Source organism: Phoca vitulina, unplaced genomic scaffold (assembly GCF_004348235.1).
Source record: "Phoca vitulina isolate PV1807 unplaced genomic scaffold, GSC_HSeal_1.0 scaffold7, whole genome shotgun sequence".
Lineage (NCBI taxonomy): Eukaryota > Metazoa > Chordata > Mammalia > Carnivora > Phocidae > Phoca > Phoca vitulina.
The window spans coordinates 17,982,944-18,003,063 of record NW_022589710.1 but is presented as its reverse complement, the minus strand read 5'-3'; positions in this window follow the sequence as shown (position 1 = coordinate 18,003,063).

The following is a 20,120-nucleotide window of genomic DNA, read 5'->3' as shown; positions in this document are numbered from 1 at the left end:
TGACAAATAAAGACCAGGAAGAGAACCTATTAAGAAATAAAATCTGTTTGCTCATTCATTCATTCAACACATATTTACCACTGAGCACATGGCACATGTCAAGACCACTCTTTATGTGGATCTCTACAACAACAAAACTTCTATTATAGGTGAGGGACTGGGTGAAAAGTGGATGTAGGATACTGGGTTTTGAATAGATGATTTTTATAAATCCTGCCCAATGCTGAAACAATTATGATGACTTTCCCTTTGTCTTCTCTTGGGTTTATCTTTACCATATTTTTCTATTCTTTTGTACTTGGATCTCATGGATTTTAGATTGATTGGTGACTTTCATATTCTTAGAATTTGGAGAACCATTCTGCAAGATTTTTTTTTCTGTCATACAATCCAAGATTTAGAATGGACACTGGGGATGATTAAACAAATTCACACTGAACACAGTCATCCTGTATCCTCTCAAAAATAGGCTCCTGAGGGGCGCCTGGGTGGCTTAGTCGTTAAGTGTCTGCCTTTGGCTCAGGTCATGATCCCAGGGTCCTGGGATCGAGCCCCGCATTGGGCTCCCCGCTCTGCGGGAAGCCTGCTTCTCCCTCTTCCACTCCCCCTGCTTGTGTTCCCTCTCTCGCTGTGTTTCTCACTGTCAAATAAATAAAATCTTAAAAAAAAAAAAAAAAAAAAAAGCCTCCTGAAGTGTCATTCCCCATTAAAGTAGCTTTGGAATAGAACACTTCAGTGATTAGCATTCATAACCCACCTTGAACCTTTACATCTTTTGCAAATGCATTTTGACCAAGACTTTCGATGTCAGGTGAGAATGAGAATTCTAAAAGGAATCCCAAAGCAACACTTCCTCCTGTGAATAGGGGTTGATTTGCCAAAGACTAGGAGATGTATGTTTTTAGATTGAAAGCCTTCAAGGTGAGAGAGAGAGAGAGAAAATGGTGGGGGAAATGAAGGGAGGGGGAGAAGGAGAATATATGCAAATGTGAACACTTGGAAAGAAGAATGAGGTCAGGAGTTGAAATGGTATTCATAGATACATCTCTGAATGATACTAAGGTTTGAACTATCTTCCCTTACATGGAACAATAAAACGTTTGATTTTGTTGAGAACTTCAACTTTGTTCTTTCTAATCTTAATACTTCTCTAGGGATTGCTCTAGGACACCCATTTTCAGTGTATAATTTTTTGTACGTTCATATCACTCCTTTCTATTTGTATTTTTCTAAAGGGAAATGATAGCTAGAGGATCACTGGGGTTTATTTTCTTCAGAGGTAAGGGTCATTATCCCCTTGAGTGAACTATGATCTAGACTCTCCGATGACTTTGAGTGGTAGTTGCCCTGTCTCAGCTGAGATGTCCCATTTCAGCCATGACAGCTAGGAGAGGGAAATATATTTCACAAGTGGACCAACTAAATTTTCATTATATTCTTGAAAGGAGCAAACAAAAAATAATGGACCCATCCACACTTGGGTTACAGAAAATAGCATGCAAAATTATCTTCAAATCATTTGGGCATGTTATGTGAAAACTCAGGTTTGAGGTAATAGGTCCCAGGTCATGTCTAATCTTCTAATCTTCTTTTCCTTCTTCTCACAATCCTAGACATTCTGTGCTATAATTATTCTGACTACAGAGCATACCTTTTTTGCACCTTTCATTTCCTTTCATGCTTCTCCCCTTTCTCCCCTAAAAAGAGATGAAATACAGAAACAGAACATAGAAAATATTTCTTTCTTTTCCTACATTCTCTCTATTTCTAATAAGGAACCAGTGTCCTTATTACTTCCATTCATTTGGGGGACACGAATTTCACTTTCCTTACTTGATACCCAAGTATACTGACACATATATTGACATCCCTGCTCAATGGGTCAAGTGTACTGATAAGAGAGGTATAGGACGGTCAGTGAGGAGCACTGACTCATGGAATCATACATTACTGTCCCCTAGAGATACAGTGCTGCAGCCATGGGTTCAGGGGCTCTTCTTATGTGAGCAATAAGTCTTAACTGAGAATATGAAAGTCTAAAGTGGGAAAATTCAGGAAATGGCACACTCCTAGCACCAGACTTGGACACATCAGTTATAGATTCCGAAGCTTTCACAAATAGCTTCCTACACTAAGTTGCAACAAGAGACGTATGGGATAAAAGAGAAGAGTATACATATATAATAGGCTGAATACTTAAAATATGGATTGACAGTTTTTATAAATAAAAATAAATTGCTCATATTCATTGCATATTTGTCATAAAATAGTTATTGTGATGTTTTGTAAGGATTATGTCCTTTAACTTTACACACACACACACACACACAAAATTCCATGATCAGGGACACCTGGGTGGCTCAGTCAGTTATGCATCTGCCTTCAGCTCAGGTCATGATCCCAGGGTCCTGGGATCGAGCCCTGCATTGGGCTCCCTACTCAGCAGGGAGTCTGCTTCTCCCTCTCCCTCTCCCCCAACTCCTGCTTGTGTTCTCTCTCTGTCTCTCTCGCAAAAATAAATAAATAAAATCTTTCAAAAAAAATCTATGATCAGAACCACAATCTCATTATATAAGTAGTTTGGAAAATAATGTTCATTTTAAGTACCAAAATACCGCATGTTAGAGTTTTCAGTAGCTTACAATGTCCCAGTTTACCATTAAGTTTTTTTTCTCACTGGTGCCAATTTAACAGGTGGAGTCTGCCTGCTCCTTAATCCTGATTGAGGATGAGTTCTGTAAATGAGTAAAGCCTCAGACCCAAACTTTAAGTTTCCAGCCTTCCCAATTTCTAAGGCACCTCAAGACTGAGTGGGTCCATCAGGAAGTCTTCTCTATCCTTATGAGCATTTACAGGAATGCAGAGGAGAATCTTTACACATAGCTCCCATTCACTTCTCGATACACTTTACTCAAAAGAAGTAAGGACTTATAGGAATGCCCTGTTACTTTCCTAGAAAACTTGAGAGTCCACATATCTACATGCTGCAACTGAATCCTTTCTTTTTGGGGGTGTGGGAGGGTGGGCACAGTAGTACCTTTATATTTGTCAGTCTCTGGTCATAATACAACATGCAGATCATTTCCTACAGACCCAGATACCCTTCATTTTACTGACTACCTATTTACTTGAGTAGTTCCTGACTGACTATACCACAGCATAGGAGAAAATGTAAGGTTTAAGGCTGTAGGTGTTTCTTAACATGGAGAATAGGAAAAGTCTAGTAACTGTCTTCATTTCTATATTAGACTCTATTATTCTTGTGATGTTTCCTTATTTTCAATTCATGGCACTATCCTAAAACCATATGCAGTCTGGTAGCAAATGGTATCAGCCAGATGCCCCAAACCTAATCACTTTTCACTCTATGAGATAGGCCCTTGGGTTTATATGCTTTGACAGCTGGAGGACCTATTCAGCCCAAGAACTCTTTGGTTAAATGAATTAGATAAAAGAATTAAAAAATTCTTTGCTTGGTTTACTTTCTTATTTTCTGCATGCCTCCACACACATTACATTGTGGAGGAATCACTTGCTCCGAATCACAGGATAGTGATTACAAAGCACTTCACATGCATGGTTTTTCATCTGAAACATTTAATTTCTAATTGTATCCTGCGTAGCCTTTAACGTTGATTACAAAACACTTTCTACAACTTCATCAGATGGCGCTGATATCTCATGAGGTATGAACATAGCCTGAGCTGTGTTAATTAATACTCTCCATAATCAGGTATTTAAAGTTTGTCAATCATAATAAAAATATTGTCCTGGCTCAATTCTAGGGTAATGATTACATTAAAGATGGTTGTTTACAACACCAACCTCAAGGGACCTCAGGTGTATTATCCGGTTGTCAGCTCCAGTACCTTGTCCTTTGAGATCCACATGTAATTTGTTCAAAATCCATTGCATGTAGGGTGGGATGTCCTGCCTTCTTGATATCTCTGTTCTGTCTTATTTTTATATTCACCTCTGAGTCTATGTTTCTGTTCCCACTGAAGTAGTTCACTTTTGGAATTATTTCACTAGCTTACGTATATGTAAGTTTACATTAAGTTTCATTATATTATAAAACACTCCCTTCATCTTGGGATGACTGGGTGGCTCAGTTGGTTATGCGGCTGCCTTCAGCCTGGGTCATGATCCCAGGGTCCTGGGATCGAGTCCCACATCGGGCTCCTTGCTCAGCAGGGAGCCTGCTTCTCCCTCTCTCCCCCTCTGCTTGTGCTCTGTTAAATAAATAAAATCTTAAAAAAAGAAAAAAAACAAAACACTCCCTTCATCTCAATAACATTTCTGAGACTCTCCCCTCAAGATCTCTCTGTAAAATCATTACTTGGAGATAGCCACTATTAACAATAAGATCAAAGTAACTGTGTCTCTGGATCACCCACAACTACTGAAAAAAGTTCTCTATGAAATTTTCACACAGATGTATATACATATGAAAGGAAAGAATACCATCAAAACAAGCTGTATGCCAATATATGCGGTTCTGGAATTATTTGGAAACAGGGAAGTATTATAATAATGATGTGGTAAAATTAAAATGTTAAAATGTAAACTCTTGTTTCTCTGGTAAGTGCGAAAGCAATTCAAGCCAAGATGCTACAGTTACTCAAATATATTTCTATGTGCTGGGTTTTCAGTCATTTTAATATTTTATAATTCTACATTAGGTGTTATTTGTAACAGAGAGCACAAGACAGTAAAAGACAAACAGGTGCATTGATACCAACTGCTTCCAATGTCAGGACTGGATTGTTTGAGGGAGAACCGAACTCATGGATGTGCCCTGGAGTGAGAAGTTGCTAAGATACTTACCATTTATCAATGTGGCATCAGATTTAAATTCACACACACACACACACACACACACACACACACACACACACACTCATATTCTGAAGACCCTTCTTGGGTGTTGTTTATACTTGAGAAAGAGGGAAAAACAAAAACTCCAACTAATGTCAGTAGCAATTTGCCTAGCGCTAAGAGATGGGACACAGTGTTCTCCTGATAATCACAGATATTTTTGCAGAGCACCAATATCCAAGAAGGTTACTCATAATTAGGATCGAGAGAGTTAAAACAAGATAAATTATGTCTAAACACTGGCAAAAACAATCCATGAAGACCACAAAACTGATTTTCTCTCTCAATATACATCTATATATATGTCTATATAAATATATATCTTTCCTAGCTTCTTTACTAAATTTAGCCTTAGCCCTGCTTCAGTTCTCCCACTTCCATACAAAAATAGGAGTATTGATCCTGTTTTCTGGCAATACTTAACCTAAAGGAAAACCATGCCCTTTAAACTTTTCACCAATATCACTTAATAAAAGCCCAAATCTCTCCATCTCTTTGAGATGCTCCATAACATAATGTATGGTCAAATGGGAGAAACTCACTTTTCAGCTTTTATGACAGTGTTTGTTGACCATGTCTACAGATTATGTTGCTCTGACCAAATACCCTCAATTTCATAGGTGATTATAATGAGACTGAGACTAATAAGATAAAAAAATAAGTTTTGAGGGGCACCTGGGTGGCTCAGTTATTTAAGCGACTGCCTTCAGCTCAGGTCATGATCCTGGAGTCCCGGGATCGAGTCCCGCATCGGGCTCCCTGCTCAGCGGGGAGTCTGCTTCTTCCTCTGACTCCCCCACCTCTCATGCTCTCTATCATTATCTCTCTCAATAAATAAATAAAAATCTTAAAAAAAAATAAGTTTTGATAGAATAATTTCACAATCTTGAAAAAAAATTTGTTCTGTATAGTTTGGTAAAATTACTCAGGTGACCACTCTAAGTTTTAACTATAGTAACTCCTGGACTAGGTTTTGCTAATAAAATGTAGGTCAAGACCCATTTATGCTTCCTGATTATTTATTATTGATACTAGGGTTTTCACTCTTACTATATCAGAAAAGCAATCCTCTTTTTTCCCTTTCACAAGACTGAACACATTCTATACCTTATCTTTAACATTCTGAATTCAAACACTTGAATTCAAACACTTTGAGGTTGTTAGATTAAGTCTTATGCTCTAACAAAACACACAAGTAACAAACTACAAACACAAGAAACAGCAGATTTGAGTTAGAGGAAGACTACTTCAGTTAACTTAAGCACCAAGAACATATGTGTGGTCATTTTATCACTAAGTGAACTTTGGTAAGTCTTATGGTCTTATGAACAAAACTAAAATTAAGGCAGTACTATTCTGTATATTTTCTTTTAGCAATAATAAGTATTTGAAGATCCATTGCATCAGGATTACTTTATTATATTATATAATAATATTATATATAATAATATACTATATTATATTATATTATATTATATTATATTATATTATATTATAATATTATATGTAATAATTATTATATTCATGGATCTTCACTGATTTTGAAGCACCTGGGGCACCTCCATATACTTGAACACATATTCTAATAAGCACAGAATGGTCTGACTGTATCTTGTATCTCTTGGATCTCTTGTCTTCATTTTCAGTGCCTGCTGGCTTCTTGAAGTAGATCCTTAAATGGACTCTCAAGGTCCAATCTTATTCTATCATTGATTTTTATTTCAGCTTGGCTTACCTTTCTAAAATACAAATCTGATAATGTTTCTTCCTTGCTAGAAGCCTTCCAGCAGTTTGTTACTCTTGTAATAAAGTCCATCCTTTTACAACTCCTTGTGATTGGCATTCTTTTCAGTTTCCCTCTTTATCTCTACTTTCTTAATAAAAAATGTCCACTACATATATACTTGCATTATGACATTATTCTGAGAATTACATTTTATGAATTAGTCATATTTCAACAAGATGTATAATGATTACTTGGCCTTTCTATGTCTTCAATGTTGTTGACTTTTATATCATGACTTTCCCATTAACACTTGAAAATTTTGTTAACTCTTTCTTTGTCATAGTACATCTTCATGTATCTTTTTAAAAATATTTAAACTTTTTATTTTTTATAGGCACAGGAATTATCTTTTTAATTCACATATGATTTGACTGTTAGACCCTTGTGTAACTGAAAATATGTTTATGACTATTAAAAGATCAGCAAATTAGCTAGTTTTAAAATTCTTGAATGAAAAAAATATGTTCTTTTTATTACATCTTTTTCTGTTCTTAAAAGTTTCTCATAATTTTTTGAGGACAGTATGTTTTGAAGTACTTTCTAAAAATGTCTCTCTGAAGGCACAGATGGTTTTTCTTTACCCTTTGAGTTGCAAGAAAATTGCCCAGTTGCATATAAGTGTAAATATGTTTTAATTATTTTATCTACTCTACTTATACCATTTTTGTTCAATTTAGAGTCTTATTTCAATCACTGTCTCAAGTAGATCCCCTTCCAATGACTCAGCTTTTACTTTCTTCAAAGAACCGATAATCCTTACTTGTATGTCCACATATTCTTGGTGTCAAGTCAATCACCTCTTCTTCGTTCCTTTAAGGTCTTTGTTATCTTCTAACCTACTCAGTTTCTAATGTTCAATAGACACACTGCTGTTCTGTATTTCTCCATATAAAGCTGCAAACATTGATATCAAATCCTTTCCTTTCTTTAACGTGGTCATGTCCACATGTCTGTATTTCTCCATATAAAGCTGCAAACATTGATATCAAATCCTTTCCTTTCTTTAATGTGGTCATGTCCACATGTCTCTCATCATGCTGATAATAGGCATTCTTCTTTTTGGCCCATTTCCAGGTGGATTGCTGTACTTTTTCCCTACTTAACCTAAAGGAAAATCATGCCCTCTTAAATCTTTCAGCAGTATCGCTTAACATGAGCCCAAATCTCCTCAGCATCTCTTTGAGATGCTCTATGACATCTCAGCTGTGTTTCTGATCTTCTTGACTGGTAGGGATCTGCTACGGACTGAATGCTTGTGTCTCTCCAAAATTCATATATTAAAATTCTACCCCTGGGGCACCTGGGTGGCTCAGTCCTTAAGCGTCTGCCTTCGGCTCAGGTCATGATCCCAGGCTCCTGGGATCAAGCCCCGCATGGGGCTCCCTGCTCTGTGGGAAGCCTGCTTCTCCCTCCCCCACTCCCCCTGCTTGTGTTCCCTCTCTCGCTGTGTCTCTCTCTGTCAAATAAATAAATAAAATCTTTTTAGAAAATTAAAAAAAAAAAATTCTACCCCCCAAGGTGATAACATTAGGAGGTGGACCTTTGAGAGGTGCCTTGGTCATGAGGGTGGAGCCCTCATTAATGGGATTAGTACTCTGATAAAAGACACTCTACAGAGCTCCCTAACCCTTTCTGCCTTCTGAGAATACAGTGAAAAGACAGCCATCTATGAACCAGGAAGCAGGCTCTCACCAGACACTGAATGAAGACTCCAGAACTGTGAAAAATAAATTTCTGTTGTTTATAAGCCACTCATCAATGACTTTATTATAGCATCCGAATGAACTAAGACAGGATCCATACACCTTTTCAAGATAATTACTAAATCCCATTAGATCTATTAAAACATTTTGGGGGTGCCTGCGTGGCTAAGTCAGTTAAGGATCTTACTCTTGAATTCAGCTCAGATCATGATCTCAGGGTCATGAGATTGAGCCCTGCATTGGGCTCTGTGTTGAGCACGGAGCCTGCTTAAGAGTCTCTCTCTCTCCCTCTGCCCCTCCCCACCGTTCACTCTCTCTCTAAAAAAACAAACAAACAAAAAAACCCACATACCACATTTTCTAGCCTTCATGTTAAGTATGTGAGTGTGGTAAATTATAAAATATGGATACAAATTTTATATCCTTTTGCACTATCCTTCCAAATGATATGGGCCAGTTTTGTGACCTGTGTTGGCTATGAGACAATTAGCAAACATGACACAAAATGACAACTGTAAAGTACTTCTTTGTAGTTGTTCACTTGATGCTTTTGGAATCCACTTACAGGTGAAGAAGCCCAGTTTCGCCTATTATCAGCATGATGAGAGACATGTGGACATGACCACATTAATCCCATCATCCCTGCGGATACTGGGCCAAACAAGAAATAGAAGAATGAGGCCACCAACACCATCCAATCTAGTTCAGTGACCTGTTCTTTAACAGTTGATCTGGTCCAGATGGGTAGAAATACTCAACTAAACCACAAGATTGTGAGAAATAACACATGCTTGTTTTTAATCCACTAGTGAGTTTGGGATGATTTGTTGCATAGGAAATTTAACTGATAACAGGCAAGACAGTGTCAACTATAAAAGGAACCACTTAGTACGGAAACCCTTGAATAACATCTGTTCTATTTAAATAGAATGGAAATTATCAGCCAGAGAATGAGATATCCCCAATGTATTAAGAAGTTGGTTAAGGAAATGGAGGATGTTCTTCAGCTCTCTCCTGGCCTACTGTTATCCTGACAGCCACAGGCCTCATGGGACTAGCCTCTCCATGTTGCATACTTCACAGATAAGCATACTAACCAGGAATATTTCACCTGATGAAAACACATTTCCTTTTATGTAGCTTTTCTTAGTGATATTAAAACTTCTCTTGCATATCCTTTGCAAATAAACTATGTAATGGTTAAATTGTGCAGTGAAGAAAATCTCATATTTCAATCAGTTTTAAATAAGGTTAGAATTTCCTGTGTCCATACTGGGAAAACAATTAACTCAGTTTTCTCCTAATGGTAGAATACCAAAATTTACGTGATTGGTATTTACAACAGCAGCTCTACAACAATTTGTATATTTAAATTTTCAAAGGAAAAATTATATCTGAGACAAAGATTGGTACATAATGAATGTATAAGTTAAGTGGAAGAAACTCACTTTTCAGCTTTTATGACAGTGTTTGTTCACCATTTCTACAGACCATGTTGCTTTGACCAAATACCCTCAATTTCATAGGTCATTATAATGAAACTCAGACTAATAAGAGATAAAAAATAGCTTTCAGAATCTTGAAAAAATTTTATTCTATATTGTTTGGTAAAATTACTCAGGTGACTAAGTTTTAACTACAGTCCTGGACTAGGTTTTGCTAATAAAATCTAGGACAAGACCCATTTATGCTTCCTGATTATTTATTATTGATACTAGGGTTTTCGCTCTTACTATATCAGAAAAGCAATCCTCTTTTTCCCTTTCACAAGACTGAACACATTCTATACCTTATCTTTAATATTCTGAATTCAAACACTTGAATTCAAACACTTTGAGGTTATCAGATTCTTATGCTTAAAGTCTTTTTCATCTTCCAACATACCAGTTTTTGTTGTTCAACAGACATGCTTTTGTTCTATATTTCTCTACATAAAGTTGCAAATATTGATGCTAAATTCTCTCCTTTCTTTGCCATTCTTCTTATCTTGCCCATTTCCCGGTGGTTTGCTGTACTTTCTACCTACAAGTCATGTTATCTGTAGTCACACTGAAGATTCCACATATTCTTATAGCTGTCCTACAAATCATCCTTAGAAATCTACTCTTCCTGTGAATTTTCAGGATGAGTTTGTTGCACTGTAATTGTTTTGTATATTTTTATTAACTGGGAAATTCATTGAGACCAACTCTTTGTAATCAGGGGGAATTGGTGGCCTTAGTTTCTACTTGTTCTCTACTTGGCAGAAGTCGAATACAACTTCTATATTTCCAGCTAAATTCCACATTAAAGTGATTTTTTTTCTAATTTTTCTCCTTGTGTCCATGAACTATATTTATTATTGTATCCATGAGACTTATATACTACTTCTCTGGAAGACTGAAACTGATTTTCCTCCTCTCTGTACTGCCTGGCTCATTGGGTACTTGGAACAAATGGAATGAAATTTTTTTTTTAAAGATTTTATTTATTTATTTGAGAGAGAGCATGCGTGTATGTACAGGGACGGTGAGGGAGGAGCAGATGGGGAGGGAGAGGGACAAGCAGACTCTGCTCTGATTGTGGAGCCCAATGTCAGGCTCGATCACAGGACCCTGAGATCATGACCTGAGTCGAAACCAAGAGGTGGAGGCTTAACTGACTAGAGCCACCCAGGTGTCCCTAACAAAGAGAATGAATTTTTAAAATTTCTGTACTACATTGCTACCTTTCTTTCATTGTATTTTTGGTGCTACTGAAGAGCTAATAATTTTATATAAAATAATGCATTTCTTTATATATAGTTGCTATATATCTTTCACATTCACTTTTTGTTTTTCACACATAAGTCGGTGGGGGCTAGAGGGAGAGGGAGAGAGAGAATCTTAAGCAGGCTCCATACCCAGCAAGGAGCCTGACATGGGGTTCTATCTCACAACCCTGAATTCATGACCTGAGCCAAAATCAAGAGTCAGACACTTAACCAACTGAGCCACCCAGGCAGCCCTCGCACTCACTTTAAAGTATAAGTTATTTTGACTTTTTAGTTTGTTTTAATAATTTCATAGTTTTCTCTGCCATCATCTATAGATATTATCCCAACCATTTTGTATTTTTGCACTAAAATCTATTTTTATTTTTAAAATTAGCAATGAGTTATGGTAGCCTAATATAATTTGTTCAGAATCAAGAGTGATGCTTCCCATCTGACATACATTTATGTAATCACCTCATATAGTTCAATGTTTTTCCTCACTTTTAGCTCTTTTCATCTCAAATTCAATAACCAACAAAAATTAATGATATTTAAATGACCCCATTGCATAAAAAAATTACCCACTAACATGATCTGTTTTGTTCCATAATATTGCTATTTTGTTTGTTTTTATATAGAATTTACACTTGTTAGAACTTTGATTTTCTCCATTTTTTAATCTAGGAAATAAAAGCATTAACTCTATTCAGTGTATCTCTGTAATTTACAAAATCATCACCTCTTGGCCTTGTTAAAAAATGAAATAACCAGGTTCCAAATAAAAAATATGTTTCATTAGAATTGTGCTGAAATGTAGACATCTATATTTTCATTTTTAAGTATCTTGGATTATTCTGAAGCATGTAGTCCAGGGACTAAATTTAAGGAACAGTTGTCCAAATAATCTTCAATTTTCTTTCTTATCTGATAGTATATATATTTCTGATTTCTGGTTTATACTTTTGAAAACAAATGAAAGTTATGCTGTAACATTCTTTAAAAATGGTTCCTTCTACCACCATAGTGACTCCTGCTTGCCTTCTGTTTCCCCTCACATACTCATTTTAAGCAGAAGAGACTATAGCGCTTACCCTATTCCTGTCCCACTGTTGCCTCTTTGGTGTGGTGGGGATGGAGAGCATAACTGCCTCTTTAGATCAAGGCCCTCCTCATATGAAGAACTGGACTTAAGTTGCTGAACTCAAGGAATGGTATCCATGCTTCCTCCTCTCTACCTGAACCTGATTGAAAAGATGAGATCCTGGAATCTGAGCCTGTGCTTGACGCTATAAAAGATACAATTTCACTGGTCAGTTGAGGGGAGGAGAGTTTATTGTGAACATGGAAGGAATATAAATAATTGTGGGCAGATGGCACACAATGATGATTTTAAAACTCGTCAGCATTTCTTTTTTGGACATTCTTTTCACAAAAACTGGAGTCTAACTTCTCACTTCTCAAAAATGGGCCAGCATACTGATTTGCTTTTAAAAGAGAGGAAGTAGCGGAAGTGACACAGTTGGACATTTGCAAACAGGTTTCCCTCAGGTCTTTTTTTATTAGGATTTATGCCTTTGGAGCCCTGAGTATCTGTGGAGAATGTTTGACTCCCCTGAAGCTGCCTGGTCGGAGAGAGCATATAGAGAGAACAGAGGAGTGCAATCCCCTCCAGCTCCCAGATGTTCAAGTCTTCCCAGTTCAGAACCAGATACTTGACTAAAGAAGTCTTTGAGAGGATCCTCTGTCCCCAACCACTCTATCCATGCAATGTCATGAGAAATCCCAGCCAGAAACAATGAAAACAGAATGTAAAAATTTAACACAAGTGATTTTTTTTAATCTTAAAATTATTACTGTAAATCTGCAAATTTTCTTAACTAATTCACCCTTTTAAAGAATGGGCACCTTCAAGTATATTTATTGTTTATTACATATATATATATATATATATATATATATATATACTGTACTCAATCAAACACTCTGAAAATACCTTGTTTGTTTGATTGGTTCATTTTTTTTTTTTGCACAGTTAAATCAGCAATAAATGTAAAGTTGAGATTCATAGACAGACCTCTTGCTCTTAAACCCTATCCTGAACATTAGTTGTACAGATACATCCAAATCCAGACCCTAATTTTTTTACATTTTGTTAAAGTAAGTATTACTTTTAAAATAAAATTTTTAGCAGGACACAACACTTACATATTTCATCATTTCCATTACAATTAACATTACAGTTCAAAAGTGTGAATTTGTATTAGCATGTTGAAAAGGAAGATCTATTACTTAAATTAACACAACCAAATAACCCTACATTTCGTTAATAATAAGACAGAAATACATCACCACAGTATACTTTTTAACTTGTAATTTCTTAGTTGGAATTTTATGAACTAGTATGACATCTTAATCTCTGATACAGTGGAGAAAAAGAGTGCAATCCTATTGTCTACACATTCTCACAGATGACCTCTATCTAGTCCTATACTGATATCAATGCAGTATGATCTGTTATCTCAAAAGCAGAAACTATACAAATGAGTTGGATACAATGTGAATTTCAATGAAAAATTTAAATATAGTATTCTTTACTATTTAGTAAGTATAGTAGTCTTCATTCAACTGCCTATATGTAAGGAATAGATCTAAAGAATAAAGGATTTTAAATATGGGTATCAGGGTGCCTGGGTGGCTCAGTCAGTTAAGCGGCTGCCTTCAGCTCAGGTCATGATCCCGGGGTCCTGGGATCGAGCCCCACATCAGGCTCCTGGCTCAGCGGGAAGCCTGCTTTTCCCTCTCCCACTCCCCCTACTTGTGTTCCCTCTCTCCTGTCTCTCTCTCTGTCAGATAAATAAATAAAATATTTAAAAAAATAAAAAATAAATAAATATGGGTATCATTTCAACTTATCAATTTTGTTGAAGAGTATGGGAAGATGATAAGCAAATTATGATTCTTTTCATAATTTCTCTTAAATCCATCTAATGCTTATAAATAAAATAATACATGTAAATAATATATTTATAATATAAATATAAACAATGCATAAACTCATTCATCGTGAAGGATACTTACTTTTTCATTTAAAGTATGATGCCAGATGAATGATCACTATTATTTTTGTGGATTGTACTTGGCAGATGAAGGCCAGGTTTGTCACCAGGTTATCGGGCTAGAGAACCGAAGCTGATTAGTTTCACTCTGTTCAAAATTACAGAAGGTAACCTGTTACAAGGTTAATCAGTAGATATATAGGAGATAGTTTGGTAATCATAGCACCTGGACAAAGAACGAATAGATTCTTTCTGACTAAATCCTCAAGTCTGAAACTTCAAACTTCCACTTTAAGAATGTAAATGACAAGTGAATGAAAATACCTGTGTTAATTGACCATGCGTACTACCTCTTCAAGTAATTCTGGAGACCATCTGAAATACATAACAAAATCAAATGAACATTAGAAGTTTGAGGTTTCTGTGAAAACCACATCATTTTCTTTATACAATTGTTAGTCACCCAAATTATAACCCAACTATGGATTCATCTTTCTATAAAAGTATATACAAAGTCCCTCCAATTAGGTATAGCCATTTCTCAAATGTCAAAATACTACATTTACTCTTATGGGAAGATAATTTGAAAGCACTGATTATTATGCTTCACATTCAGATGGTGGCCTTGGTTCTGACACCCTTTTTAAAGTTTCTGTTTCCATTATTAATGATTTGATTAATTCCCTGCATGGAAACTTTCTAACAACAGATATTGTTAGTGCTATCACGTAGTTCTGTGTCATTCAACTCCATATTTAGTACCACCTTCCCATTTACTTTATCAACATGTTAGATTTGAATTTAATATCCATGTTTATTTACAGATTTATTGATTATATGTAGAAAATTTCAGTAAATGAATGGAATTGATTTTATTTGTAGCAAAATGGGTGATTTGTAGTTTACAGCACATTTTGCAACTCCATGTTTCAGGATAACCTTAAATAAAAGACAATTTAGTCAAAATTACATTGTATATTCAAACAAATGGATATTTGATAATTTATTATTTACCTATTGACTATTTTAAAACAAAAGACCTCCCCCAAGTTTAACTATTATTTAAATAGTAATATGAAGAAGGAAAAAAAGGCAGGACTGATGATTAAAATTGGGTTGAAGGAAATCAAAATATCTTTATAACATATTCCTGCTAAAGAGGATGTAAGGCCCTAACAATCATACTGTTTCTAAAACTGAGTTGCTAAATCCATGTTGTAAAACTTAATGGCCATTCCTGTGATGTTATCTACAGCAATACAGAGTATTGCTCCCTAAAATAGTATATAGTCATTAGGTTAAACAGAGGAGTTAATATTTGTAGAGCACCTGTGCTATGTAAAGCCCATTACCTATTTTTAAAACAATCCTGTCATGAAGATAACACATTCTCATTTTATAGGTAATGCCCTAGGCCCAGATGTAGTGAATAACATACTCTGTTTCAGTCAGACCTACTGAAATAATTTTGATTATAGAAAAACACAGGATCCCAGGAAGATATACTGAGATCTTCTGAGAAACATTTAATAATAGTCATGTGGCAAATAGACTTTCATGTTTGGCTGACTGATTCATTTCCATGTTTAGTCTTTAGTAGAAAACACAGGTTTTACCAGAGCACAATCCAATACAGCGTTCAGTTCTCTCATGCTTCTGAAAAGTTTGAGATACATATTTTGGATGCAATTCTACTGATTGCATAGAGCAATACAGATGTAACCAGCTATCATGAGAGAAGGCTGCTGCTGGAAAATCCCCAAGGAAGATGGGAGGTAACTCTAACCTTGCAGAGTATCCTGATGATTATCAAACATCACATGGTGAAAAGAAAAAGAATGGCATCAAGCAATATAGGCATTGCTGATTATTTTCAGACAATTATGTCAATATAGAAAGGAGGGAGGATAATAAGAGTACTCGGTGGGGATGTATGCATGATGGTGTGGGTTAAGTTCTTTTTTTTAAATTTTATTATGTTATGTTAATCACCATACATTACATCATTAGTTTTTGATGTAGTGTTCCATGATTCATTGCTCCATTCAGTATGTGCCCTCTTTAATACCCATCACCAGGCTAACCCATCCCCCCACCCTCCTCCCCTCTAGAACCCTCAGTTTGTTTCTCAGAGTCCATAGTCTCTCATGGTTCATCTCCCCCTCTGATTTCCCCCCCTTCATTTTTCCCTTCCTGCTATCTTCTTCTTCTTCTTCTTTTTTTTTTTTAACATATAATGTATTATTTGTTTCAGAGGTACTGGTCTGTGATTCAACAGTCGTACACAATTCACAACACTCACCATAGCACATACCCTCCCCAATGTCTATCACCCAGCCATCCCATCCCTCCCACCCACCACACCAGCAACCCTCAGTTTGTTTCCTGAGATTAAGAATCCCTCATATCAGTGAGATCATATGATACATATCTTTCTCTGATTGACTTATTTCGCTCAGCATAATACCCTCCAGTTCCATCCACATCGTTGCAAATGGCAAGATTTCATTCCTTTTGATGGCTGCATAATATTCCATTGTATATATATATATATATATATATACCACATCTTCTTTATCCATCATCTGTCGATGGACTTTGATAAGTTCTTTATAGATTTTGGATACTGACCTTTTAGCAGATAGGTCATTTGCAAATATCTTCTCTCATTCTGTTGGTCACCTTTTAATTTTGTTGATTATTTCCTTCACTGTGCAGAAGTTTTTTTATCTTTATGAAGTCCCAATAGTTCATTTGTGCTTCTGTTTCCTTTGCTTCAGGAGACTTGTCTAGTAAGAAGTTGCCATAGTCGGGGGTCTAAGAGGATGCTACCAGTGTTCTCCCCTAGGATTTTGATGTTTTTGTCTCATATTTAGGTCTTTCATCCATTTTGAATTTATTTTTATGTAGGGCAAAAGAAAGTGATCCAGTTTCATTCTTTTGCATGTAGCCATCCAGTTCTCCCAGCCCCATTTGTTGAAGAGACTCTTTCTTCCATTGGATAGTCTTTCCAGCTTTGTCAAAGATTATGCTTCTGAAAAGTTTGACCGAACAGTGGTGGGTCCATTTCTGGGTTCTCTATTCTGTTCCATTGATCTATGTGTCTATTTTTGTGCTAGTACCATACTGTCTTGATCATTACAGCTTCATAATATAACTTGAAGTCAAGGATTGTGATGCCTCCCACTTTGCTTTTCTTTTTCAACATTACTTTGACTATTGGGGGTCTTTTGTGGTTCCATACAATTTTAAGATTATTCTAGCTCTGCAAAAGTGCTGCTATTACTTTGATCAGGATGGCACTGAATCTGCGGACTACTTTGGGTACTATAAACATTTTAACAATATTTATTTTTCTAATCCACGAGCATGGAATGTTTTTCCATTTCTTTGTGTCTTCTTCAATTTATTTCTTAAGTGTCCTGTAGTTTTCAGCATACAGATCTTTTAACTCTTTGGTTAGGTTTATTCCTAAGTATCTTATGGTTTTTTGGTGCAATTGTAAAAAGGATCAATTCCTTGACTTCTCTTTCTGCTGCTTCATTATTGGTGTACAGAAATGCAACAGATTATGATTTTTGTATCCTGCAACTTTGCTGAGTTTGTGAATCAGTTCCAGCAATTTTTTGGTGGAGTCTTTCAGGTTTTCTACAGAGTATCATGTTGTCTCCAAAGAGTGGAATTTTGACTTCTTCTTTGATGATTTGGATGCCTTTTACTTCTTTTTATTGTCTGATTGCTGAGGCTAGGACTTTCAGTACTATGTTAAGTAGCAATGGTGAGAGTGGACATCCCTGCCTTGGTCTTGACCTGATATCTCAAGTTTCTTAATTGTTTTGAAAATTCAGTTATTTAAAAAATCTCAGTTTTCACTTATTCATGTTTTCTGGTATAGAAATTTGATTCTCTACTTATAAAATAAATAAGTCATGGTGATGTTACGTACAGCGTAGTGATTCTAGTTATACTGTGTATTTGAAAGTTGCTAAAAGAGTAGATCTTAAAAGTTCTCGTCATAAAAAACGCTATGTATGGCAATGGATGTTAACTAGACCTATTATGATGATCATTTTGCAATATTTCCAAATATTAAAACATTATATTGTACACCTGAAACTAATATAATGTTTTAGGTCAATTACATCACCATTAAAAAAAAGAAATCTTTTTCTTTAATCATAACAACTAGATGGAAAGTTTTTTTTTCTATTCAGTAGATTTAATGTATATTTAAATACTATTTTAATTCATAATTTCTCTCAACTTTCTCTCATTACTTCTTTCATTTGAGTTTTGGACTATATATTTTTTTGACATTTTAGGTAGGCTCCATGCCCAAAATGGGGCTCAAACTCATGACCCTGAGATCAAGAGTTGCATGCTCTACCAACTAAGCCAGCCAGGTACCTCTGGACTAATTTTTTTATAACTAAGCCTGGACCTCCCACCCCCACCCCCACATTCACGCAGAGTAGAAAATACTTCTGGCTGCATGGTAAAATAACGACTAATGAAAATGTAAGTAAATCTATATTTTAAAAACTCAGAGTTTTGAAAGAAATTCTTTAAAATTGGTATTTCTTTAGTCAGTAAGATGTTTCATTTTAAAATTCTATTTAAAATATATTCAACAATTGATAGATTTTGAGTAAAAGGAAGGCTAAAATTTTGATTAAGAATGAAATTTTTGTCTTGAATATGTGTGAATAATGTCCCTCAATTGTGAATGTAGTAGTTAATTTACTTTTCCTCTTTGGAATCTCATAAGTATTAATTCTATTTGCAAAGACTATTCACAAATAGGTTATTATCACACTCATCCATCAAAATCAGTTACTATCCAACCAAGTAATAAAATTAATTGTTCCCTATATTGGATTTCTTTCTTCCTTTCTTTCCTTCCTTCCTTCCTTCTTCCTTCCTTCCTTCCTTCCTTCCTTCCTTCCTTCCTTCCTTCCTTTTTTACAATACAAATTTTTATTTAGGTTTGGTCAGTATAGGTAAGATATATTGGAGTCACAGAGCAATATGCATTAACAGGATACAACAGTTGATAAAAACTGAGTAACTATACACATACATTTCTTAAACATTCAGTCACCTAAAGAGAAAAGGCACAGATGTATGATGGGAAAAACTGTATCTAACCCTTAAACTACTCTAGGACTCTATCAGCAAGTCTGACTTTTATGATAAAACTACTGTACTGGGCAAACTTGGCAGTCATAAAACTATATCTACTCTAACAGCTAACTCGAGCATGGGTGAGAATGCCCTTACACAGCACAGGTCGTAAGATAGACACAGATTTCTACAGAGATAATTGTGTTACGCTTTAAAGAAAGATTTCCATTTATAACTATACATTAACTCATGTAGCAGTAACGTGACAGTACACAAAATGTCCTTTTAACAACAAAGGAATTAACTGTTAAAATTTCCAAAGTGACAGAGGTATTGAAACAAAGAAAAAAAAAAAAAAAACACACCCACAAAAAAAGGTAAATTGTGACAAAAGTATGTGTTTATTTCCTGAACAGAATCTCCCCCAAATTAAATGGCACTGTATGAAAATTTGTTGGAAAAAATATTACAAAACTGAACCCTGCACATTTACACTTGAGTCCAAGCCATTCTGAACATGGCAGGAACCCACAGTTCAGTTACCTTTCCCATTTACTGTTTTCTCCTCTTGAGGGTCATGATTAGAGTCTGTGTCATTTGAGTGGTGTGTGAGAGTTTTCATTGCCAGTGAAAAGTCTATACTTTCATACCCTGCACTGAGTTGGTTTGCATAACTACTACCTCCTCTGCCAGTTCTGAGCTTTTGGAAGCTTTATTACCATTCCCTGGAGAAGGGAAGTCATTTCTGGCTATGTCTCTCTTCCTGTGAAATCTGGACCCAGATGTCCTCTGCTAGGAGGAACTGCCATTATTTGGTCCATTGGCCAGCCAACTGCAGT